Source organism: Desmodus rotundus, chromosome 11, assembly GCF_022682495.2.
Source record: "Desmodus rotundus isolate HL8 chromosome 11, HLdesRot8A.1, whole genome shotgun sequence".
In the NCBI taxonomy this organism is placed as follows: Eukaryota; Metazoa; Chordata; class Mammalia; order Chiroptera; family Phyllostomidae; genus Desmodus; species Desmodus rotundus.
The window spans coordinates 76,669,548-76,695,750 of NC_071397.1; the positions used below are offsets into that span (position 1 = coordinate 76,669,548).

A 26,203-nucleotide genomic window follows, 5' to 3' on the forward strand; every position below is an offset into this window, starting at 1 on the left:
CTTAAGTTTTCAACTTCTCTAGGTCATGTGGGAGAGAACGTTTAATTTTGTGAGAAACTGTCAAAGTGTCCTTCTGGCATACCCGTGCCATTTTGCATTCCCGCTAACAATGAGTGGGAGTCCCCTTGCTCCACATCTTTGCCAGTATATGATGTTGTCAGTGTTCTGGACTTCAGGCATTCTAATGGGTGCCTAATGGCATCTCTTTATTTTAATTTGTGACACCCTAATAATGTATGATGCTGTGCATTTTTCATATGCTTACTTGCTATCTGCATGCAATCTTTGGTGAGCCACCTATTTAGATTTTTGCCCATTTTTTAATCTAGATTGTTTATTTTTGTATTGCTGAGAATTAAGAGTTCTTTTTATATTTTATATACAAGTTCTCTATCAGATACTTGTTTTACAAATATTTTCACTCAAAATTGTGGCTTAGCTTCTCATTCCCCTGACAGTATCTTTTGCAGAGAGATTATTTTAATTTTAATAAAGTTCAACTTGTCAACTTTTTCTTTCATAGACAAGTGCTTTGGTATCGTATCCAAAAAAAAAAAAAAAAAAACCCTAATCATTGCCAAACCTAATGTCTCTAGATTTTCTCATCTGTTATCCTTAAGGAGTTCTATAGTTTTGTGTTTTATGAGATACATTTTGAGGTCTGTCTCCACTCTGCATTAGCTTTTGTGAAAGATATAAGGTCAGTGTTTAGATTCAATTTTTTTTTTTGCATGTAGATGTTTAGTATCAAAAGATTATTCTTTCTCCATTGAATTGCCTTTGCTCCTTTGTCAAAAATTAGATGACTGTATTTATGTGGGTCTATCCCTAAGCTTTCATATTGTGTTTGATTGTTTGCCTATTCTTGCTTCACTACCACTGCACGCTGTTCTTACTACTGCAGCTTTATAAAAACTCGGGTAATGTCTTCACATTGACTTCATTGTCCTTCAACGTGGTGCTGGCTCTTCTCAGGCTTTGACTCTCTGTATAAACTTTAGAATCAATGGCTTGAAATCCACAGAATAACTTTCTGGGATTTTGATTGGGATTGCATTAAATCTGTAGGTCAAGTTGAAAATAACTGACATCTTAACAATATTGAATATTCCTATATATGATAATGTAATACCTTTCTTTTAGTTCTTCTTTGATTTTTTTCAGTAAAAATTTGTAGTTTTCTTCATATAGATCTTGACATATTTTATTAGATCAGTTCCTAAACACATCAATTTTGGGATGCTAATGTAAATGATATTGTCTTTTGTTTTCAAGTTCAATTTTTTATTGCTGGTATACAGTGAAATAATTAACTTTCTTATGATTTTCTTCTTTAAATAGAATCAAACAACTTAGAAAGGGACTATGTTGCTCTAGGTACAATGAATATCTTGAAAATTCTCAACTTACTTCTAGAACCATAACCTATGCATTTGAAGGTTGTGGGTAAAATGCTGTCTACAAAATTCTTGTAAAGCTTATTATCTAAAGAATGACTAGAGCCCCAAGAGATTATTCAAGTCATTGATTTTTTATTCCAAATGGCTTCCTAAAACATTATGCATAGTATGTTATCTGCAAAAATAACCCACCATAATAACTTCTGATTTAGATTACTCCCTCCTATCTAGAAGGCTGGCTTTCTTCCTTTCCTTTCCTTTCCTTTCCTTTCCTTTCCTTTCCTTTCCTTTTCTCCCTCCCTCCCTCCCTCTCTCCCCCCTCCCTCCCTCTTTCCTTCCTTCCTTTCTTCCTTCCTTCCCTCCTTCCTTCCTTCCTTCCTTCCTTCCTTCCTTCCTTCCTTCCTTCCTTCCTTTCTCTCTCTCTTTCCTTCTTTCCTTCTTTCTTCTTTCTCTTTTCCTTCCTTCCCTCCTTCCTTCCTTCCTTCCCCCCCGTTCTTTCTCCCTTTCTCTCTCTCTCTCTCTTTCCTTCTTTCCTTCTTTCTTCTTTCTCTTTTCCTTCCTTCCCTCCTTCCTTCCTTCCTTCCCCCCCATTCTTTCTCCCTTTCTCTCTCTCTCTCTCTTTTTCTTTCTTTCATTTCTTTCTTCCTTCATAAGAAGTAACTAGAGATACTGTTTTGCCACTCCATGTCATAATCATGCATTTCTGGAGAATGCCAGGAAACCCAATCCATACCAATTTCTCATGGTTCTGTGTTACAGTATCACAAATAATGGAGTCAAATAGACCTGATTATGTTTTTAAACCTATTACATTTACTAGCTGTGAAACCTTAGATAAATTTTTTACTTCATAATTTTAGTCACTGTAGCTGTAAAAGAGAGACTATAAATGCTATTTCATAAAATTGTCATGATGATTTTACTTAATAATACATTAAACATCTAGTTTGTAATAGGAACTGAATAATTGCTGTATTTAAGCCTTTTTTATATTCCTGAAAAAATTAACTTAATTCAATATCCAAAATTATATAATAGATTCCAGTTGTTCACTGAATGCAGGGGAAGTTTTATTACTTTTTTTCATTTTGTTTTTAAAAAACTACCTAGGGCCCTGGCTGGTGTGGCTCAATGGTTTGCACAATGGCATGCAAAGTAAAGGGTTGCTGGTTTGATTCCCAGTGTAGGGCACGTGCCTGGGTTGAGGGCCAGGTTCCCTGGTTCAGGGTGCACAAGAGGTGACCACACATTGATGTTTCTCTCCTTCTCTTTCTCCCTCCCTTCCCTTCTGTCTATAAATAAATAAATAAATAAATAAATAAATAAATAAATAAATAAATCTTTTTAAAAATTAAAAAACTATCTAGGAAAGAAATAGAATCAGTGACTAGAAACACATTTCTGCCTGCTGATTCAGTGTGAACCAGGACAGAAATTGGTGACTGTGCTCCACTGTGCAGAGCCAAAGTGAGCTCAATGTATGATAGAAGTCAGAAATCAATTTTGTTTTAAAACTATGTGTAATACAAAGCAACTAGGAAACAGAGTCCCTGGTTATACAACTACAGTCCCTGGCAGCTACCTGTCACAGACAAAGCACCATTGCAGAGGTGGAAACTGTATTGTTTGTGTGATACGAAAACTGTTCTCTTTTGTTTTCATGTCAGTTGAAGAGAAAGGATATCTTGAGGGCATAATGCCTTTTATCCATTAGGGCTGCCTAGAGCATATTCTGGCACACTGCGTAAATATTAAGTAATCCCTTTAATTAAACTGATGTTCCTTGGAATGAGGATGGAGATACATGACTACCTGAATAGCTTTGAGCTAGTTTCACAGTAAGTAGATTTTTACTTTTCTAGAATATGTAATGAATAATGCTATGTTACAAGTAGGTATTAGTTAATGGTTGAAATACAAAGGATTTTTTCTTAGGATTATGTAATAATCTACATTACAACTAGAGGTATTTATCATGATAAATGCTAAATCATGGAGGGATATATAAGATTCATTTTTATTCTTAACAGAGGTTATTTTGTTAATACAGTGAATATTAAATTATAATAAAAGAACACTAATATAAAGTACAGTTTTTAATACTCTATTTATCATCCATGATTTATGTTGCACAATTAGAAAATACTATATGTTATTGAGAATGCTTTGAAGAAGTTGTAATTATCAGAAACACATATTACACCTAAACATATAATAAGGCCTTGTTTTTAAATGAGATTTTGAAGCAGGAAAGTGCAGGTAAATACAGAGAGTGTGATTTGAATACAAAATATGCATTTTTGCATAGGAAATATAGTCAATAACATAATTACTGTATGAAGACATATGCTTACTAGATTTATCAGAATTATTGCTTTATACAGTAGGTAAATGTTGAATAACTATGTTGTATACTTGAAACTCTACAGTATATCAACTATACTTTAATAAAAACATATATATATTTTTTTAAATTTTAAACCCTTAAATTACTTCTTTTTGTATATAAGTTCCAATATTTGGTTTCTATAATCAGTTTATATCTACAAGGATTGTATTATAATTAATTATGTTAACTTGAGAATGCACATGAATACCAAATCATTTAGTCAACCTTAAACATCTTTTGGCAATTATCTCCTCTCCTGGGGGTAGAATTCAGCCTTTTACTTATATTAGAGGAGAGTGTCAACAAACTACCTTCAATAAGACCACCATAGTAATATGGAGAGCTACACAGTGCTTTACCACCAGATCTTTTTCTTGTAAATGTTCCAATAGTGCTTTCCATGGAGATTATCTGTCACCAAGTTGTGAATAAATACAAACCTTTTCTTTTCAAAATACTCCATTTCCTTCAGTGAAACAAGATGGTTAAAAGATCTCGTTGAGATGCTGTTGAATATTTTTCATAGAGAAAAATAAACACAGATTTAAACAAATGTCAGAGTTTTCTGAGAAGCTACACATGCGATCTCTTCTAGACTGTCATTCATGGGCAAAGATAGTTTCCTATTTAAGCACTTGGGGTAGTTCAGTCTTTATCACTTGAAGTAGTTCTGAAGCTTAGATACAAGTGGATCTTGTGAAGCTTCACAAAATGTATTTAAAAGTCCCTTAAAAAAATAAACGTGGATGAGTAGCTAGTTCTTTTTGCTCCCAAAGAGTCCATGTTATCCTAGTAGAGTCAAGAAGTATTTTTCTCTTTTGGGTTGTTAGAAGTATATAAAGGAGGATGTTATTGCTATGTGCAGGCCAACCAGCCTCATTCCAAAGCTGAAAGTTCTTGGTTCACACTTCTAGGACTCACCAGATTTGATAGCTTTTTCCCCTGTATCAGAAACATTAAATTGTCACTGCCATAGGGTCATGACATATTTTAATCAAAGTGCAGAAACTGTGGGTAACGTATCAAAGCAATAAAGGACTGAAACGTAAAAGGGTGAACTAGATCAAGACAGATAATATCCCCAAATTCCCTGTAGCAGATGACATTAAGGGCAGCCTTGCTAGTACCACAGAAGGCATGACAATCGACTCGGTACACCAAAACCACAAGTATACTCTTATAATGTTGGTAATATAATGACATTCCAGTTGAAATGTCTTATTTCATGGTGAAAATGATTCATTTGTGCAGTGTTTTTCCACCTCACTACTTTAAACTTTGTTATGGGAGGAAGAGTAGTTTATTCATCTTGTGGTGACCCCCCATCACCATGCTGCCTTAAACATAGCTATTCAGTCCTGGCCGGGTAGCTCAGTTGGTTAGAACATCGTCTCCATAGGCCAAAGTTGTGGGTTTGATCCCTGGTAAGAACACATACAAGAAGAAATCTCTCTCTCCTCTCTCTCTCTCTCTCTCTCTCTCTCTCTCTCTCTCTCTCTCTCTCTCTCTGTCTCTCTCTCCCACCACCACACTACCTTCCTCTAAAATAGATAGATAGATAGATAGATAGATAGATAGATAGCTATTCAACCATATTTAGGGTATCCAATTGAATTATAAAAATGTGGGTGTAAAATGTTTGATACACATTCAGCATACTAGTGAAAATTATAAAGCCTTTCTTACAAACTGTCTAAAACATATTTAGTTGTTAAAATTCTAGGGAAGAAAATGTGATTAGATTTGAACTGCTTCCACAACATAAAATTGCAACAGGCTCCATGTTAAATTAATGATTTTCTCATTTTCAGTAACATTCATTAAATGCCTATTGTAATTTGGTACATTCTGAAAATTGATTATAATGAAAAGTTCTTGGCCATTATAAAATTGTCATCTAGTCATAGGTAAAATAAATGAGAGAATTATGGTGTTCCAAATATAAAAGGCATTTAATTTGGAGGAAAGATGAATTTGTGTTTCTAAAATCCTTTAGTGCTTTTTCATATTTTATGTTGAATAATGTCATATAGAAAGATATTTTCACTTGCAGATGCTTAAATATATATTTAAAACTATAATCATTTTTATTAAAAATCAGTTCAATATTTATATGCACAGCCTCAAACATATATATAACTTAACAGTGTTGGTGATAAAAGTACCCATGTATAGTAGAGATCGGCCAATTATTCCTCCAAGAATTTCTTGTAATTTGCTAGTTTTCATGAGTTTAGGTTAAAACTAATAATGCTCTAAATCACATATGTCAAAGTATGTTGGTAAAAATGGCACTCTAAGTCAGCAATCTCTGAGAACCCAGGAAATACATGTTCTATGGAAGTGTCTGTAGGAGAAACATTAGGACTTCTATACACATATTTTATTTAGTCTAAATACTGAGAAAGAATAAAGTTACATACCATGCTCAAGATGTTCTGAGTGAGAAATTAGCATTTACAAGTTGGGTGGATTTATAGTGGCAACATCATTTGTTCATTAATTGATGTATTATGAAATATTGTACATTAATTTTGCTCAGCTAAGTTGATTTATCAGTTATAGCACCTTTTTTTTCCAACTGATGAAGACTCATCAATTGAACACATGGATTTAATATATCCCGGCAGTGAAGACATAATTGACAATATACATAAAAGCAAAGAACAAGTAAACACTATTTCTTACCATTTCTCTATGTAAGAGTTTCTCTCCAACCACAAAACATGACAACATCAGACCCGACACAAAATTGGTTAATGAGTGAGAAATTAATTGTCTTGCAAAAATAGTTTTTATTATACAAAAACAATTTTGAAAACAATTGTTCAGAAAGTTTTGTGGCTCCTATCATTTTGTGGCTCAAATTGATGTTAGTCTATCAACCACAAATACTCTTTTCTGCACTTTGGAACTAGAAAACAGAATTATCTAAATTATTTTCAGAGTTTTCTGAACACAGTTTCAGAAAGCTTTGAAGCTTTTTGTGAAATATATGAAAGTGCCACATTTTCAAAATAATTTTCAAGTAAAACTATTATCAAAAGAGTATTTACTAGCCAAGTTTTAACCAAAACCTAAGATAATTGGTCTACAGGATTAGATATGAGTTTCCCAATTTAGTATACTCAGCCAATGATGTAATTTTTATAGGGGACCTGTGTGTTTTTGTGTGTATGGTATCTCTTAAGCTGTGAAAACCATTAATACTAAGTATTAAACTGAACCTAGAAACAGAATTTAAAACTTTAATACTTGATAATATCACTAAGTAGTAAACCAAGCTTTTTAAATCTAGAAAAGCATATTATGTCATACTTTCTAAAAAAAAATCATTATATTGTTGAATAAAAAGGAATTTTATATCAATAATGAACTTTAATATTTTCAAATAGTATACTTTTAAATATGTTTAAATCTTTGTTTTTAATAATGTTCATGTCATTTCCCATTATATATTATATAAATACACATATAGAGTGTGTAGATACATGTATGTACATATGTACTCATATATCTGTGTATAAATACCCTTAGAAAAGTATTTTTATTGATAAATTGCAAAACCAAAAGTCTAGAGCCTGCTGCTCCAGGTAACTGAGCCTTAAGACAAATCTATAATATAGATGAAGTTTATCTTTCATGAACAATTAACATCTTTTCAACTGAGGCTCCTACTGTCCTGAGAGTTATATAACATTCTTTTTTTGTGCTTAATTATACCATTATATAGTCTTAAGTGCTGAAGATAGACACTTAAAAGTATTACCATTGCAAATTACCATTTGATATATGTATTCCTTAACACCTACATTTGTCAGAAACTTTCTAGTCTCTGAGCAATGAACACAACAGACAAAAACCCAGGCCTCCTAGAGCATGCATTCTATTTAGAAGAGAGAAGATTAATTAGGTAAGTATGTAAAATATAGTATGTTAGACAGCTATAAATGCTAAGGAGAAAAATAGAGCACGGAAGGGGTTGGAAAAGGGATGGTCAGTAAATGGTGCTCATGTTTTAGATAGAATGTTTATTCAAAGAACTGAAGATGATATAGGAGCAAACTGTATGGATATGTTGAACAAAAGGATCTGAGAGGAAAACAACTGCAAATGTGCTAAGATACGAAAAGTCTGGTGTGGTGAAAACATTCCGCAGGGGTGAATGAGGAGAGAGTAGAAGAAGATAGGGCGGTTGGAAATATTATAGGCCTTTAGGCCATTGTAATGTCTTTACATTTTTCACTGTGAAATGGAAAGTCATTGGTGTGATTTGAGCACAAAAGCATAATATCTGACATATTTTAACAGGATCAATATGATTGTTACATTGAGAACTGACCAAAAGGGAACAAGGACAAAAATATGGAGACCAGAGGCTTTGCAGTTGTCACATCAGTAGCTATGATGGCCTGACCTAGAGTGTTAGCAGAGGAAGTAATGGAGAGTGATTTAATTCTGAATATACTTTGAAGGTAAAGCCACAAAAGGTGCGCTGACAGTTTGGCTGTGGAACATGAAGGGAATCCAGGATGACCTCAAAGTCACGGGCTGGACAACTGAGAGAATCAAGTTGTCCTTTACCTATGTGGGGAAGATTGGGAAGAGCACACTATTTTGGAAAGAAGATCAGGAGCTCAGCCTACCTGGTTCTATTAAGTTAGAAATGCCTTTAGGTATCCAAGAAGAGATGTTAAGGCGATAATTGTCATACAAGTCTGAAGTTCAATGCTGGTGGTAGGGAAATCTACACTGAAGATTTTTTAAATGTTTTAATCATTTAATAATTTAATCCATACACGTGTCATTTAAGCATGGAGACTAGATGTGATAACCAAGAGAATGAACAGAGATGATAACCAAGAGAATGAACAGAGATGAGATCTGAGGATGGAGCCCTGTGGCACTCCAACAATCATCCGAGGATAGGGAAGTGAGGAGGAGCCAGAAAGCAAATTAAGAAACAGTGGCCAGAAATGCAAGGAAAAGCAGGAGCATGGTGTTTTGAAAACCGATTGTGTTAATCAAGAGGTTCAGCCCTGGCCTGTGTGGCTCAGTGAATTGAGCTCCGGCCTGTGAACCAAAGGATTGCCAGTTTGATTCCCAGTCAGGGCACATGCTTGGTTGCAGGCCAGGTCCCCAGTAGGGGTTGCACAAGAGGCAACCGCACATTGATGTTTCTCTCCCTCTCATTCTCCTTCCTTCCCCTCTCTCAAAAAATAAATAAATAAAAGCTTTTTTTTAAGTGTTCAACTTTGTCAAATACTATTGATGGTACAGTAAGGTAAGGAGTGAGAATGGACCATTGGATTTAGCAGTGAATACTACTGATGGCCTTGAAAACAGAACTTTTAGTAAAGCAATGGGTGCAAAAAGTTGACTGTAGAGAATGAGCAGAAAGGATTTGGAACCAGGAAGCACAGAGACCCCTTTCCTTAGGAAAGAAATGAGGACACATATGCGTGTACATTAACTGAAGTGGTGCTGAGAGTCTTGAAGTTCTGTTGGCCCTTATATTCTTAGAAAAATAGAAAATAGTTGAGCATAAGGAGAATTTTGAATTTTGAGAAGAAACGAAAAAGTAAGCTTGCAGGAACATAGGAGAGAAAATGGACCAGGCAGTATTAAGGAACCACATGAGTTCAGTGATCATGACTTTGAAGCAAGGGCTGTCAACAAGGTGGTATGTTTTTTTTCAGGTATGTCCAGCTCAAGAATTGCAGGTACGGAGAAAGTAGAGAATTGGATTTAAATAAGGTGTGGTTTAGCTGAGGAAGTGCCAGGAAACTAGAGAAGGGCAAAGGCATTGAAACTGTAAGCAAAAGAGAGATTAAAGTAGTTGGTCTTGGAGTTCCCGATGGCGATAGAAAAACCTCAGGCCATAACAATTTTCCATTTTTCCCTCCTTCTAAAGAGCTATTGCTATTTTAGGTAAGACAGGTCTTTGTTTTATAGAACCATACAGGGCTTTAGAAAACATTTAGCAGCCTTGGCCCCTAGACGATAAAAATCAGTAGCACCTCACCAAAATTAGAGGGACAGCATATACTCTTTGACAGTTTGCTTTACCTCATTGCATTTTCTCCGTCCTTGAAATGAACTTTTTTACTGCATGCCCCCCAAAGTAAAGCTAGTTTATATAACATTGAAACACTTATGCGAGCACAAAACCCAAGCCAATCATCTATTTGTTATATTGAGTACAAAGTATGCCAACAAGAAAAAAAAGTTTAATGTTTTAAAAATTATACTTTACTGGGCACCAAAGAATTTTTATGAATCCTTCAAAAGTTGTCTTATTTCTTGGTTAATAAAATTATATAGGTTTCAGTGGTATAATTCTATAATAAATTATCTGTATATTGTATTTTGTGTTCACCACCCCAAGTCAAATCTCCTTCCATCACTATTTATCCCCCCTTTACCAAAGTCACTTTCAATAAATTCAATATAAGAGAGAAAAATAGTCATCTTATTTCTTAAATACATCAATAATAGCATTAACTGAACTGTATTTACTATCCATATGCATACCTGGAATGTATTAAGTGTTCTCATGTATTCCTGGCACAGTGCTGATTGTTCTACCTGCATTATCCGATTTGATCTGTACACAGTGCTCTGAAGTATGTATTATCACTGTCCCTATTTTATAGCAGACAGTAAAAATGTGCTTATTACCTGTGGAATGAAGGAATGCCTACAGTATTGTAATATGGTTCTTCACTTTCCAGCTGTAGGTGTTGACATTGCATAGTTCTAGGCTGCTAAGGATGTGCTGTAGCATCTAACTTTTTTTATCCCCCAGACATAAATATACTTTCTTCTTTTGTTTTCTAGTTCCTCAAACTCTCATGAAGTTTCTTCTGCTTTACTTATACACTGATGACTAAAATAGAGAGCTTAGATTTTTTGACAACAAAAAAAGCCAGTAAAACATATGTTCTCCAAAATATTGTTTAGTGCATTTTAAACATAGCATAATTCAACTGCTTAAATAAATTTTCAGCTTCTGAAGTGGGATGTCACTAGATTTAATGACATTTACTTATAATTGAATATATGTCTTCTGCATCTATGTGGTTACCATTGCTATTATCAGCGCCATATAGTTGGAGTTCCAAATTTAATTATAAAAAGTGATATAGAAATAATAATTGTCACTAAGTCCCCTTTATTGAAACTGCATTATGCAATGTTCTTTCCTTTCAGCTCAATACTTGAAAAATATAGCTGTCTATTTAAAGGAAACATATTCTTGTTTGGCAGAATATTAACATCATACAGCACATGTACAATATGGCCCTAATTTTTGTCTATATGTGCTAGGCATAGAAATGTCACTTTAAGTTTTACTTAATTTATTTTGGAGTTTAACTATTACTTTTGACATAATTTATATTCTAAGGAAATCTCAACTTCTTCTTGCTTGAAACTCAGCAAAATGACATTGGATATATAGAGAAAGTATATGCTCTTATTATAGCTGTGTCTGCTAGGGCTATAGTTCTGTTAGAAACCTGTCAGAATTTTCAATGTAAGCCTTCCTTTTCTGGATGTTTTAATCTGCTAATTCATATTGCTCTCTGAAAATTGTGCAGGCATCCTGTATGTTAGAACAAAATCTATATGCAAGTTCCTTTCTCCTCCTCCATACCTTCCTTCCCCAAAATGTTTTATTTTTATTATTTCAAAATTGTTATCAGAGTAACTGATTCTCAGCTGGAATTCTGGGTCTGTTTTCAAATATGGTAGCTGGTGACCTCTGGGGAATTTATTTATATTGACTGATATACCATATATGGTAGGCTTAATGATGACCCCTTTAAATATGTCCCTATTCTATCCCAGAACCTGCAAGTATGTTAGTTTATGTGGCAAAAAAAAATAGACTTGCAAATATGATTAAGTTTAAGGACCTTGAGATTGAGAAATCATCCTGGATTATCCAGAAGGGCCCATCACAGCTGAGAGGGGAGGGGGAGGGGGGACTGGATGAAACAAGGTGAACAGATAAGCCAAAGAACTTTATTGCTTACACTATTTTATGTAAATTCTGTATGCATAACTTATAGAAACAGTGTGGTGATAGCTTGAGGTAAGTGGGGGGGCAAGGGCTGGATGGAGGTGGACAAAAGGGGAAACAATGGGGACATCTGCAATAGTGTAAGCAATAAAAATAAAGTTTAAATGCCAAAAGAAGTGGGAAAGGAAGGCAGAAAAGGGGGTCAGAGTGATGGGACAATAGAAAGGAAGGAGAGAGGCAAAGCCTGAAAGAGACTCTGTCCATCATTACTGGCTTTGAAGACAGAGGAGCCTGTACACTGAAGAATGTGGATGACCTCTCAGAGCTGGCGTGGGCATTTGCTCACAGCCAGTAAAGTAATGGGGACCTCAGTTCCATAACCACAGTAGCAGAATTCTGCCCATAATCTCAACTGGCAAGGAAATGGATTCTCCCCTAGAGCCTCCAGAAACAATTGTAGCCCTGCTGACACCAAGATTTTAGCCATTTTAGGCTAGTGAAACTCCTGTGGGAATTCTCACTGGCAGAAGGATGAGCTAATTTGGTGTTGCTTTCAGCTGCTGAATGTGTTATGGAGGCAGTGGGACACTAATGCAGTGTATATGGAGGCTTGTATCTTTGGACAGAAGGGGATGGGAGTTATTTTGTGCACAAGACCGGGAGGAATGGGATGAAAAACTTCAGTGGAGAAGATGTCATCACATTTTTTCCTTTTTCTCCTCTCCCCTTCTGGTGTTGGAGGGTGAAGGGGTGGCGTATGAAATGGTCTGAAACTTCAACGGAGGAAAAAAGTAGAGGACAGGAAGCAAGGGAGATACTTTTTGTGAAAAACAGGAGATAAATTGTGAGACGGGGGCGGGGGTGGGGGGGAAGGCCATACCACCCACATTTGACCAAGAACAGGTTGGCTATCCTGACGCTTAAGGGCAACTTTGCATGAAGCTGGGTCCCCACTAGGAGCACTGGGAGCTGCTGCTGAAGAGATGTCTTGATGATGGACCAGAACAGGTTTGTTTTGCAGATGTAAAGGGGCCTAAGAATATCCTTATTGGATGACAATGTCAGTGGGACTTCATTTCTAGCCACAGGTTTGTGAAGGCTGGGATTATGTGCATTACATAAAAAGACTATATTTATTATTAGAAAAGCCTGAAGTAATTAATGTCCAAATATTCAGCCATATTAAATGAAGTATATATAATGCTATACATATAAACCTCAAAACCCAAAATGTGAATTACTCATCTCAATAATTCTACCAATCTAGCTATTTGTTATTATGTAGAAGCCCCTGGTTTTGCGGACTTTTTTGAGTTTTTCACTTAGAACACAAAGGCAGGATGTTCAAAATATAATAAAAATGAGAGGTGAGTTGTAAAGAGAATGTAATAATGGCATTTGTTCTCCATACACGTTACATTGAAGCTATTTTTATGACAAGAAATCCATTAAGATTAATATATTTTCAATTGAGTAAGTACATTTTATTAAAACAACAAAATATTTGTGAGGTAAATTTATGAACAGTTGCAAAATCAAACTGCATTTTTAAAATTAAGCCATTTTGACGTGAACAAGTCAAAGTTAATATGCTCATTGTCAATTGCACGTGTTCTTTTATGCTATTTAACAAAATTCAGTTATATGGAGTGTGTTTTAAATATTCAATGTTAAGTCACCTTGGTCCTGTACTAGGAGGCATAAAATTGATCATTGACTCTGTGTCTTTATAAAACTATACAGAGGAAAGAAAAGTATGTTATTGATTTAACCAAGTTCGTATCAGTAGCCTACTGCAAATTGTGGCCTGTGTGTTTAAGTGAATGAGATGCAATAGATTAAGTTAATCTTACCTTATTGTAGTTTACTTTAGACATAAATATATGATTTAAAAGAGCTGGTAGGAAAATCTTAAACAAAACTCCGAAATGTTAAAAACATAATTTTATAATTCTAACCTTTAAAAGAACTTTTTTGACTCATCTGGGCATGTTTTATACTTGAATGCTCATGTTAACATGAATGACAAGCAAGAAAATTCCAGGGACTGGGAAACTTAGAACCACCTGAACTACAACAAAACACACATTAGGTATTTCTACATATAGAGTTTGTGGACAAAAAGAATGGGTTCTTCCCAGTTCTTCTGCTCCTAGGGTATCCAGCAGTTTGGGTTGTTTTATTTTGCTTTTATCAAGCTGTGGAAGGGGAACCCATGAGCTTTAACAAGATGATTCAAAGACGCTTTGGTGCCCTTTCCGAGCACGGTCAGCACCTCTGCAAAAGGACAAACTTCGCTGTACCCCACTTTTCCCATCCATTGACAAAGCTACCAAGCTTTTCCCTCTACCTTGATAGAAAACAGATATTTATATTTTTGTAAATTATACTAAAAATAAAAATATGTTATTCTTTTTGCTGTATCTTTAGATTTGTATTTGCTTTGCATAAGGCCAAGCTTAACACCAAGTTATATGTGTACATATGCTTATTGAATTACCTAATGGCAACTAAAATTATAACAGAATTTTATTTGATCCAGAAAATGATCAAATTTTCTTGAATGTCAGGTGTATAAAATAAGGTAATAGAAAAAGTTAATAAAATGATGAATGTGCTTGCCTGGTGATTATGATACACATTAACATTTCTTTAGTTCTCATTAGTTAAATACAATGTAAGTCTAAAAATATCTATTATGACTTTAATTTGTTAAAAATGTATTATGCAAATTACCTCGCGTGAAGAACACTTTTCTGGGATTTTCTCTTTACTCTTGTTTTTGAACCTTTTAATGTATTTAAAGTGTATTATTTGACAACGTTTTTAGAAACAGTAAAATTCCTTGCTTGTTTTGTGTTGTTTAACTATTTGATTCTTAACTTATTATGTTAAATAAATAAATCACATGAATAAACTGGGAGGCAAACTTTTCTTATCAGCAAATTTTCTTAAAATTATTTGCTAATTAGAAATGCTCCTAATTTTGTCTTATTGCTATGAAACTTTTTATACCATTAGTTCTCCCCAGCACTTCCTTGTTATCATTAAAGACTTTGACAATATATCATGAATTTCTTCTTATGTTTCAGGAATACTCATTGCATATTCCTTGATACTTTTATATCTATGAGCAAATAAACAATTACAGTAATGGTAGACTTTAATACATGAAACAGTCTTTGAAAGGTAGGGAAAGAGAATATAAACATTCACCAAATAAATGTTATTGAAGATTAAAACAATGAAAAATAATATTGTATTATTTTTAAAATATTTAATGTTTATTAAGTATATACATTTAAATATGATTATTATTTTGATAGAATGTACAATGGAGGCACATTTATTTTTAATGTTTTTTATTGTTGTTCAATTACGGTTGTCCTCACTTTTCCCCCATTATTCTTCCCTGCCATACCCACCCCCCACCTCCCACATTCAATCCTCCCCCCACAACTCCTTGGCTTTGCCCACGGGCCCCTTTATACACATTCCTTGATTTGACCCTTCCCCATCTTTGCCCTGTTATCCCCTTCCTCCCTTAGCCTCTGGTCCCTGTCAGTTTGTTCTTTATTTCCATGCCTCTGGTTCTATTCGGCTCTCTTGTTTGTTTTGCTGATTGGTTTCCACTTACAGGTGAGATCATATGGTATTTGTCTTTCACCACTCTCTTCATTTTATATTCAACAACAGGACCTACACCAATGTGATATTTTAAACATTAGCCTCATGACAAACAACACAAATACATGCATGCACACACATGCACCATACACAAATTCTGCAACCAGGAAATGTTTAGTTTTCATTCTCTGACCATGCTGTGGTCAAGTATAGATTCAAAATAACAAATAAAAAAAATAAACCACTTAAAATCTTAAGAGCATTTTATATAACAATTATTCCGGCAAAAAGAAATTAAAGGTATAACTATACAGGGTGTGCCAAGAGTAGGTTTCAAGTTACGAGTATGTGAAATACAGTTTATTATTGTATTATTATTTATGAATTATATTATTATCCATATGAATAACTGTAAACCTACTTTTTCCCCACCCTGCATATAATTTATAAAACAACATATCATAAAGCAAAACCTCTGAGGTAAAGCAAAAGCAGTATTCAGGAGTCAATCTAAAGTCCTAGATGCTTTCATTATAAATGAGAAGAAGAAGATAAAAAGGAGGAGGAATTAATCAAATAGTTAACTCAAGAATCTAGAAAAAATATGACACATAATGCTTGCCATACTCTTTGTGGTGAGTGACCAGCCCCTCTCCCTCCTCCCACTCCTCTGGAGAGCAATATTTTTAAGTCTGTTCATCTCTGTACCTTTCAAATCTATCCATTTTTAAAATATGGATTATATATTCAATAAATATTTAGTGAATGAATGAATGAATAACATTTTTAAAATAATTGTCCAGTAAAAGCAATAGGACAAAGCCATTCTATTCTATTCTCATAAAAATAATATACGAAAAGTTGGAACAATAATAGGTTCAAATAAAGATGAATTAAGATAGCTTTTTGATTGGCAGTTGCTGAATTTATCAAACTATTCAGTGTTTTCAATGTATGTGGGAGAAAATTAATATCTGAGAGTTGTTCAGTTACCTATTGATAACTGAGAAACCACTTGAAAATTAGTAGTATAAAACAAGTATTTTATTCTGACAAATTTTTCAAATAAGGAATTTGGATAGGGCATTCCAGGGGTGGCTAGCCTTTGCTCCATGCTATCTTGGGTTTTAGCCAGAAAGATTTGAATGTTTGTGGGTGAATTGAAAGGCTGGAGGCTTCTGCATATACGTATCTAGTGCCTGAAATGCTATAACTCAAATACTGGACTCACAGGAGACAGACAACCAGACAACCCATGCATGACCAATGTAGGTAGCTTGGTTTCCTCAAAGCAGGTGGCTGCAGGGTAGGGGGACTCGCTTCATAGAAGCTCAGAGTTTCAATGGAATATGTATCCAGAAAACAAGGCAAAAACTCTATGCTTTTTTATGACCTTCCCTAGAAGTCGCATGCAATATTGCCGTGGCCAAAGCAGTCATAAATCCACCAGGACTCTAAAGAAGGGACAGAGACCCCAGTGACACTCACTGGGATTTGAAACCATAACATCACAGTTTAAAACTATTAAGAATGTAATTAAGGACATAATAAAATAACACAGGAAACATGTTGTCCCAAGCAAATGGAATCTATGAACACATGCAGAGACCCAGGACTGAAAACCAAGACCCCAGAATCTCTGCCAGTGTCTGCTGTTTGGCCTTGGGCAGCTGGTGTATCTTCTCTGGCCCCATGTTTTCTTAATGATAAAATAAGTGCTTTGGGGTAAAAGTCTACAGTTCTTTGACAGAAGAGGACATAAATGAAGTCAATAAGATTTTCAATCAACCTCTTTATACATGATTACTTTGAGAAATACTGCTGTAGACTCTAAAGTGGGGGAAGATTATTAAGGATCAAATGGTGGTACATGTTTTCATTATCCATTTGAATTCCTAAGAAATATCTAATATCTTCAAATTAAATCTATCACTTCCAAGAATTATATGTATGATCAGAATGGTTTGATTCAGAAGAGAAATAAAGGTCAGTATGTTTATGTCTCAGTATTCAGGTGTAGACTAACTCAGATAGGTTGTATATGTATTTTTTAATTTAAATGATACATTTATTGGAGTTGTACCTTTTCTACCACAGTGGATTAAATAAACTAATCAAAAGTATGGTTTTGACACTTTCTGGGGGAAAAAAATTGCTGTTCTTTCTTCTCTTGACTCTTGTTAGTACATATGGCCAACAGACCACCTGCGATAGGTAACTAGGTATTAGGTAATAACCCCAGTTATTAGATATCCGGGTAAGGAAAGTTGTATTCATTCATCTTCTCCTTGGCTCTTGTGGATAAACATTCCTCTTATCCAGCTTGTTGACTTCTCCGTGGTGAAGTCGCCGTTATGTGGACCAGAAATCTTACAAAGGTTTTCTGTTGCCATTTATAAAATATATGCAGCACTGTATATTTAATTGGAAATGTTGTATGTTAGCCATTAGTATCTGGAGATAGCTTTGTGTTTTAACTGATAACACAAATCCCATGCTCTTCCACATACCAACATCTAAATGGTAACTCAATGAGAAAAGCTGATGAGGAGCCTGAAAATTAATGAGACATAAAAGCTTTTGACTCTGACCTTGAGATGCAATTTGGTATTTATGATGTTAAATTACTTGCCGTCTTTTAAGTAGAGAAACAGCTGGTCTGTGTGGGAGGGATGTTCAGTTATGATTGAGAAGAAAAACAGAAAATTTAAAACTCTAGAGAAACAGTATGTAGAATAAAGTGCATACTACAAAATTCAATGCAATATGTTAAGTTCACAGAATGTCTAAAGGCTGCTCCCTGCCAAGAAGTATACAGTTGCCATGCTGACGTGAAAGTGCATGAAGAAAATAAGTGTCCAAAGCTGCATAAATATTTGCTCCCCCACGAGAGTGTGAGATCGTGCATGTTTCATGTTTGATTGATAGGACTGCTTTTATGCAGCACTTTGAACTCTTAGCAGGAACTTTGGAGTGTCCTGAGAGTCAGTCTGCCTTTGTAGGGCAGGAACTCTGTTTTCTTAGAAAATAGTAAAGAATACTGTTTGTACTCTCTTTCTATAAAAGGGTGCCTCTGGTTTGGGGGAATTGGAGAACTGAGTAGGAAGATCATATAGCTTCTAAGAAATGCTCAGCTATATTTTGAAACTTTGACCACAGTTATTTTACTTCTGGTTTTGTGTTTCTTTATTGTCCAAGAGAGACTGTAGTCTGACCTACTGCTGATATGTGTCTGGTAACATTTGTAGATTCTGGTGAGGTTATTGCCTTCTAATGACTTACCTATTAAAAATAAAAGAAATGAAGACACATCTAAAATACTCTGTAATGTATTTAATGGAATGCAATAATTTCTGCATTTTAGAGAGTTTCCCTAGTGAAGCAAGAGGTCTTAAATACTTAATTGAAGTTTTATGATCTGGCAGGCATCAAATTGCTATTGCAATTTAACTTAGAGAATTTGAGAACTAAAGATATTAAATAATAGAAGTGTATGTATGTTTAGTTTTCAAAATATGTTAATATTACTTCATATCTCAAAATAATACAATAAAATAAACAGGAAAATCATTGAAATGTTTACAGTAAAGATGATGATTTTAAAGCTCATCTGCTTCGGAATAACACTAATCCCCTCTCTAATCTAAGTCCATATATCTACTGTGTGACTCTGGGTGAATTGAGTTAATTCTGAAGTATAAACTGTGTTATGTCTAAAAGAGAATGAAAATATCTACATTGAAGGGTTTGTATAAGAAATTCATGAGAGAAACTAGGTAAAACATATTCTTTACATTCTCTAGCAGGCTTATAGAATGTAAACATTATCTTGCTTCCTCTCCTAATTAATCTAGGAATTCAGCAAATTCAAATAAGTCTGTTAATTTGAGCCTAAATGCTTGTGTAGAAAATACTATTGTTTCTTAAACATGAAAATATACTACCGTTGTTAATACAACAAAGCAAACAAAGCAAGACTTTGCTAAAATGCCATTTCCCCCATTGGATTGGCACAGTTCCAGAAGTTTGATAACATACTCTATTGGTAAGGATTTAAGGGAAACAAGTATTTTCCTTTATTGGTGGTGGTATGTACAAAATCTTAATTTAAATCTTTTAAATCTTAAAAGGTTAATTTGGCAATATCTATTTAAATTACAGATGCATATACATTTGACACAGCAGGTCTATCTCTGGAAATTTATTCACCCATTAATTCTGCACATATAGGATATAACTAAGCACATCGTTATTCATTGCAACAATGTTTGTAGTGGAAAAATATTAAAAATAGACATCCATCAATAGTGATTGTTCATAGACATATTAATAATTATAATGGAGAAGACAAATACTCTTCAATGTGACTGTATATATATAAATATTTAATCCTCAAAACAATACTCATACAACCTTATGAGATTTATTACTGTTGTTACAATTATTATTTTTTTGTAATGTTTATTGTTATTCAATTACAGTTGTATGCCTTTTCTCCCCATCCCTCCACCCCACCCCAGCTGAACCCACCTCCCTCCCCCACTTCCTCCCTCCCCCACTTCCACCCTCCCCCTTGGTTTTGAAAGATGAGAAAATTGAAAGCATAACTTGCTCAAGGTTAAAAAGTTGGTAGGTAGTGAAACCAGGTTTTAACCTCACTTTCTAGCACTTAAGTCAATGTTTAAGATCTTTGATGGCTGCTGATAGTGTTTGGGGGTGTGGGGTCAGGAGCGGGGGTGGGGGAGAGACTCCATGGGGAGTATTTAAAAACATAAATATAGATCAAAAATGTATCTCAATATCATTAAAGTAACAATGTGACTCTGAACAATTCAACCTCTGAATAGCCTCAATCTCTTTTTTTTTCTTATCAGCAGAAAAGTTTTATTCCTTATTAAGACAATCAATTTAAACCACATCCAAGGCCTTAGCTCACAGACACATACCAAAGTAGCCAGTTAAAGCACTAGATATTGAGGGATGAGCCATACAATGGGGGAAATGCTTGCCATCTGAAGCTTACACCAAACTGCTCAATCACAGCTGAGCTTGGCTGGTGTTTGGGTGTGGCTGAGGGTGAGTATAGCTACAAAACCAAATGAGAACAGCCATTTCCGACAAGTACTGAAGCATTTTAAGAAGGGGGTGGAAACATTTAGTACATTGAGACAGGGCATTGGGCGGCCTTGCAGAGAGCAACGGCAGAAAAGCAGACTTTCGTTTGTTGACTCTCCTGCAGCCGCCAGGCCTTTGCACTGGCGCCGTGGTTCACTGGGAAAGGCATGTTTCCAACTCGTTCACAGAGGTGGCCATCCACGTTGTTAAGCAGAATAAAGTGAAAGTTCACTTTGTCATGTACCCGATAGTGACCTTCCTGTGCTGCAGCACCATGGGCTGCCAGAGTGGCCTCATTCTCTTCAAAGCATTTCGCTCTGTCTTCAGGACACAACTTCTCCATTTCACAAAGAAACAGTTTCAGGACTGACTCATCCTCAAATTCCATTTTGTCTTGATATTGACCACTGTGTGTGTAAGTCCGATGACACCACAGGGGTTCCCGGTGGTCTGCTTCATGAAGTACACTTGGGGATGACTTGCCACCCCTTCGGTTCTTCGTCTATTTTTTCTGGAAGAATGGAACAGCAGCAATGTGCAGGCAGGCATCTAACCGAGCTCAGAGCCTCCTCTCGCAGCCCCAGCCTGTCCACAAAGCCTCTGGTGGGCAAACCCCAGCCAGGCCAGCACTTAGTTCCGAATTTTGGGGTTAATCTCCATCTTCACAAAACTGCAGGCAGAGGACATCACAGCCCAGAAGAGAGGAAGAACCTCCATTTCTTCATCTATACAATATAATAATAAATAAAAATAGTAAATCTACACTACATAGTTTTTGTAGATTAAATAAAATGATGCCAAAAACTACTATGGAAATTCTCAAGTTTCATACAAATGTTAGCTTGATTATATATGGCTCAGTAATTATATCCCCTTAATTTTTGAAACCTACTATATTTTTATGTTATCTACATCTCACTTTTAAAAGTGGTACTTTTTGTTTTCAAACTTTAAAAGTCTAGATTATAGGGATTTGTCACAATGACACAGTAGTGCGAGAATCTTGCTCTGTGTGGCTACAAATTTTTGGAGACTGATTTATACGATGGCAACAGTAACAAGTGAAATGGTAACAGCTAACCTTCATTTTACATTTACAAAGTGTCAAGCACTATTCTAGATTATTCCATCGAATTCTCACAAGAACCCAAAAGGTATTTATTGCTGTATTACTCCATTTTCCAGATGAAATTTTGAGACGAAGAGAAAGTAAGTAATTTCCTCTACTTATACACAGCCAATAAGAGGCAGAGCTGACTATTTTGTTCCCAGAAATCTAGTGGTAGAAGCTGCAGTTTTTCCCACTATGCCATTCTGTTTCTCTAAATGTGTCTATAGAAGCAGTTTTCTCTTAACGAATATGTTGTTCTGTCCTATAAATGCTTCGTCTCTAACATCACAGATCAGGGAGCAGGTGTGTAGAAAGCTAATTACTATTCTGGTACTCAACAACAGACATTGCAAAGACTTACCCTTATATTTAATTAACCAACTATTCATAAATTCACTCCAAAACTTAGCATTTTGGCATTGAATTTGTCCAGTGATATCAGATCCTGTCCATCCTCTCAGCAGATGTAGGCATTCCTTCCCCATCATGTCAGACAGATGGACTTCTATTCATACATATTCAGGGAATTAGAGACCCTCTGAGTTAGCGCATTCCATTATCAATAGTTCTAAATATCAGAAGTTAATTCTTACACAGGATCAAAAGGCATTCATTTCCTCCCTTCCACTTCATATAGGTTCTATTTTTGTGCTCTAAGCACAGCAAGTTTTCTTCCTATTATATAGGATGGGCCTTCAAATATTTGAAGAATACAATCATGCTTTCCCTAAGTCTTCTCCTTTTAAAGTCAAATATTTCCATGATCTTTCCAAACCTCTAGCTCGGCTTTTACAGCCATCAACACTCTGGGCACACCTCTCTGTATGAACTCTGCTGTGTCAGCTTCTCTCTGAAGCGGGGGTGTCAAGTTCCGAGTGCAGTGCCGTCATTGCTTCCTTCGATACGTGTGCTGGGTGTCTTCCTAATGCGCGGAGTATGTTGCTGGCCTCTGTATCAGAGCACACTGAAAATGTATCTACTACTTCAAAATATGTATGAGGGGGCACTGGAATTCACACTATTATTCTAACATATAGAAGGTGGCAGAAGTAATGACATATACCCAAATTTTCTTGTATATAATGTGCACCCACATCTTTGGCCCTAACTTTCAGGAAAAAAGTCTTTCATTTTAATTGTTTAATTCAATTATTTATTATTTATATTTAGAAACAAAACCAATGATCATATTCCAGGGTATTATTTTGCATATGGATATAGTTATTGATTTCTAGAGTTACGCTTTTAACACATAAGCATAAATAAAAGAATTAAAAACATTTATATAGACGTGAAATTAGTACTATGCATGTATAATATGTACCCTTATTTTCCCTTCAAAAACTTGGGCAAAAAAGTGCACATTATACACAGCAAAATACAGTATTTCCTTTATGTGTGTAAATGTCTAAATGACTTAAATATTGATTTTTCCTTTTAACTGCAGCTCAAAATCCCAAAATTCTTAAAGTTTCTTATTTAAAAAAAACACTTATTATTTGCCAGTCAGCAGTACAGTAAGTTCCTATAATAAACTCAAATCACCAAACAGCTCAGCTAGACATGTTTCCTTTGTTCTCTTTTTAGGACTGATTAAGAAAAGAATAGAGAAACCAACAAAGACCTACTTTAATAACAACCACAAAGTATCTTCCAGGGGTGGTGCGAGTTTGTCCGAGTTTTTTATGCCTTCTCCATCCATAATTCATTGAAATACTATATAGTGTTGAATTTGATTAAAATCCAGCAGATATTTATGTAGCATGCACTATTTGTAAGTTGCTGTGCGAAGTACTATAGGGAAACATTCAAACATGAATGAGATCTGAGTTCTGCCATCACTGTGATCTCTTCCAGAAACGCTAAGACTTTAAACTGCATTTAGAATTTTGAAATAAATCTTATTATGATTAGTTTTGTGTAAAGTGTGTACGGTGCTTTAAGTTTGTCAACGATCCTTCCTGAAACAGTATAACTTACCACATTTGTTGAATATAGACTATGTGCTAGGTACTAGGTGAGGGATTTTATGTGTATTGTCTCATTTCATCCTCAGAACAAACTTCTGAGATAGGTGTAATTTGGCTCATTTTAGTGAACATTGACTCAGGCTCTGAAAACATAAATAACTTTCCTAAGGGCCATAGAGCATTTAAAGGCAGAAACACAATCCAAATTCAGGTCTAGAAAATCTCCAGGTATGAGCTTGATCTTTCCTGTGGATTATATTTCTTATATTAATAGACATGTCAGAAAACTAACACAACTCTACCTGCTCATTATGGAAGAATTTGCTGGCCTGTTGATTCTCTTTTGGGGTGTAACTTAGTTTCCATTGCATGTCTGGGAACTCTTTCTTCTGCAATTCACAACCAGGTCCTACTGCTGTAGTAAAGACTCACCTGCAGAGTTCACAAATGAGGGAAGAGAGAAAAGGGAAGAGTGGTAAGTCAATTTACCATCCAATCAAAATAGTCTTCCAAGACTGGTGTTCTGGCTGCCGCTTTCGTGGGATATAGTTGACTGCTATTTCAAAATAACCTTTATCTAAATAACGTAACCTCATTTAAACATACAGCTCTTCTGGCCATATTCAGTGTCCTTACGTGGTTTATCCTTGAGGATTGCCTATGGGCAAGATGAGAACTCTGTTTTTTAATACTCTTTCCCCTACTTTTGCAGGAAGAGTAGAAAACGCTATACACTAGCTGCATTCTACCCCAAGTAATAAATATATTTCTAAGACAAAACAGTTAGGCAGTGAGAGAAAGGCTAACTAAAATTCTTTTTCAAATAGAAAATAACAATGATGGTATCCTTTTTCACAGTGTTCTCATAAATTTCACACAAGTATAATATATTATGTTTTTATTCATTTTTAATTTGTGTGAAAGTAGTGTGTTTCTCTTTAACTTAATGGAACTTGGATGAAAATGTGTCCTGTTGTTTTAATCAGCAACAATATAATACATCATGTGCATATAGTTTTCTGTTTTCTTGGCAGAGAAGTTAAAAAACTTAAGACCGGGTCAATGAGAAACATATGTATATATAAAATCATAATTCATTATTTGATTAGACTGATGTTTAATTATTACATGTATTTCTGTGCTGAATACTTACATATAAATTAATGCAACCCACAGCAAAAGTACTAATGGAACATTCCATCTAAACAGAAGTAAGTAAACAGAAGAGAAACAGCTGTTGCAAAGACTCTGTTTTTGAGTCTGGGCCTCATAACAGATAGCGGTTCGGAGAATTTTGGCTGCTACCATTTACTGACATCTGTTCAGATTGTACTATTTCAACTCAGTACTTGATGAGCAAATGCCACAGTGTAGCACATAGTTCTCTAAGTCGGAAGACTTACATCAACCCTAAATACTAATTTGTTACATGGTATGTTGTACTTCTAAGCCTTTTAGCATCTTTTGTTTAGCAAATCTATTCATGGGGTGTTTATGTGTGTAAGTGTCCACAAATGGATCTAATTCTTTGTAGAAAATACATGAAACAGGAAAAAATAATTTGTTGTATTTTAAAATTCTATCTGTCTACCTCTGGACCACTTATTTATGAGAAGCCCTCATTATCTGGTTTTCAAACAACCAAAAACTGTCTTACCTGATCAAACCCTTATAATTCCATTTGCTTTGGATCATAAAGCAAAAGGATCACGTGAGCATAGGGAGAGTATAATTGGACCCTACCTTGTTCCACAGGAGACAGAAAACTTATACTGAAGCTTTAGGTTGGTATCATTTGAGTGAATAAACTGTGAATTTTTAAAAAGTTATACAGGGAACTCATGTCGACTTCTCAATTCCCCTAGATATGTCTCTCACAATTATCTCTGTTTTCACTCTGCGATTCAAACCACAGTAATGGATATCTCTGGGCATTTTCAGTAAGAAACATTGTTTATAAATATTGTCTAGAAGGAAGGTTGTAAGGATTTGGAAGGTCATGGGGAAAGCTGGGAAGAATAAATGAGGCTGAGAAATTTCATAAGCAGTGGGAGGTCTGGGCTGCAAGGATACTGGCTGGTCAGTGAGTGTTGTACGGAGGGACTGTCTCTGGGGGGCTTCCATAGAACTCTGTTGTTGGCCCTGTCACCCTGAGAGTGTTCATCATCACTTTGGATACTCGTGAAATTCAAATGATGCAGCACACAAAGGAATGCAATGCAATCTCACCAGGTGAGAAGTGGCCCAGTCTAAAAAGAAAAAAGTCCCAAAGTCAGGCCTTTCCTCAAATTAGTTCTAATTATTGCATGTGCAAATGGACACTGTTGTTATTGCAAAATAAGTACTATCAAAACTCTACTTTGAATGCCAAAGAGAAAAAGAAGGGTGAGGCAGAAGGGATGGAGAAGAAAGAAAAGATAAATAAAAGGGAGGAAGGAAGGCAGAAAAAGCAGGCAGAGAGGAAGAAAAGAAGGACGGGAGGAATGGAGGTGGCAAGCAGTGGAGTTAAGATTTTTTCTTTGTTTTCCTGTACTATATAACAGGGCCTCTTGCCTTCCGAACCAA

At 35.3% G+C, this 26,203-nt stretch overlaps 1 protein-coding gene and 1 pseudogene across 1 annotated transcript in view; one reads left to right on the forward strand and one right to left on the reverse strand.

Annotated features, from left to right (window-relative positions):
* Positions 1 to 26,203, forward strand: part of LAMA2 (laminin subunit alpha 2) — a 514,111-nt gene that overhangs the window by 254,433 nt on the left and 233,475 nt on the right. The window lies entirely within an intron of this gene.
* LOC128779546 (ubiquitin carboxyl-terminal hydrolase isozyme L1 pseudogene) lies at positions 20,598 to 21,217 on the reverse strand (annotated as a pseudogene).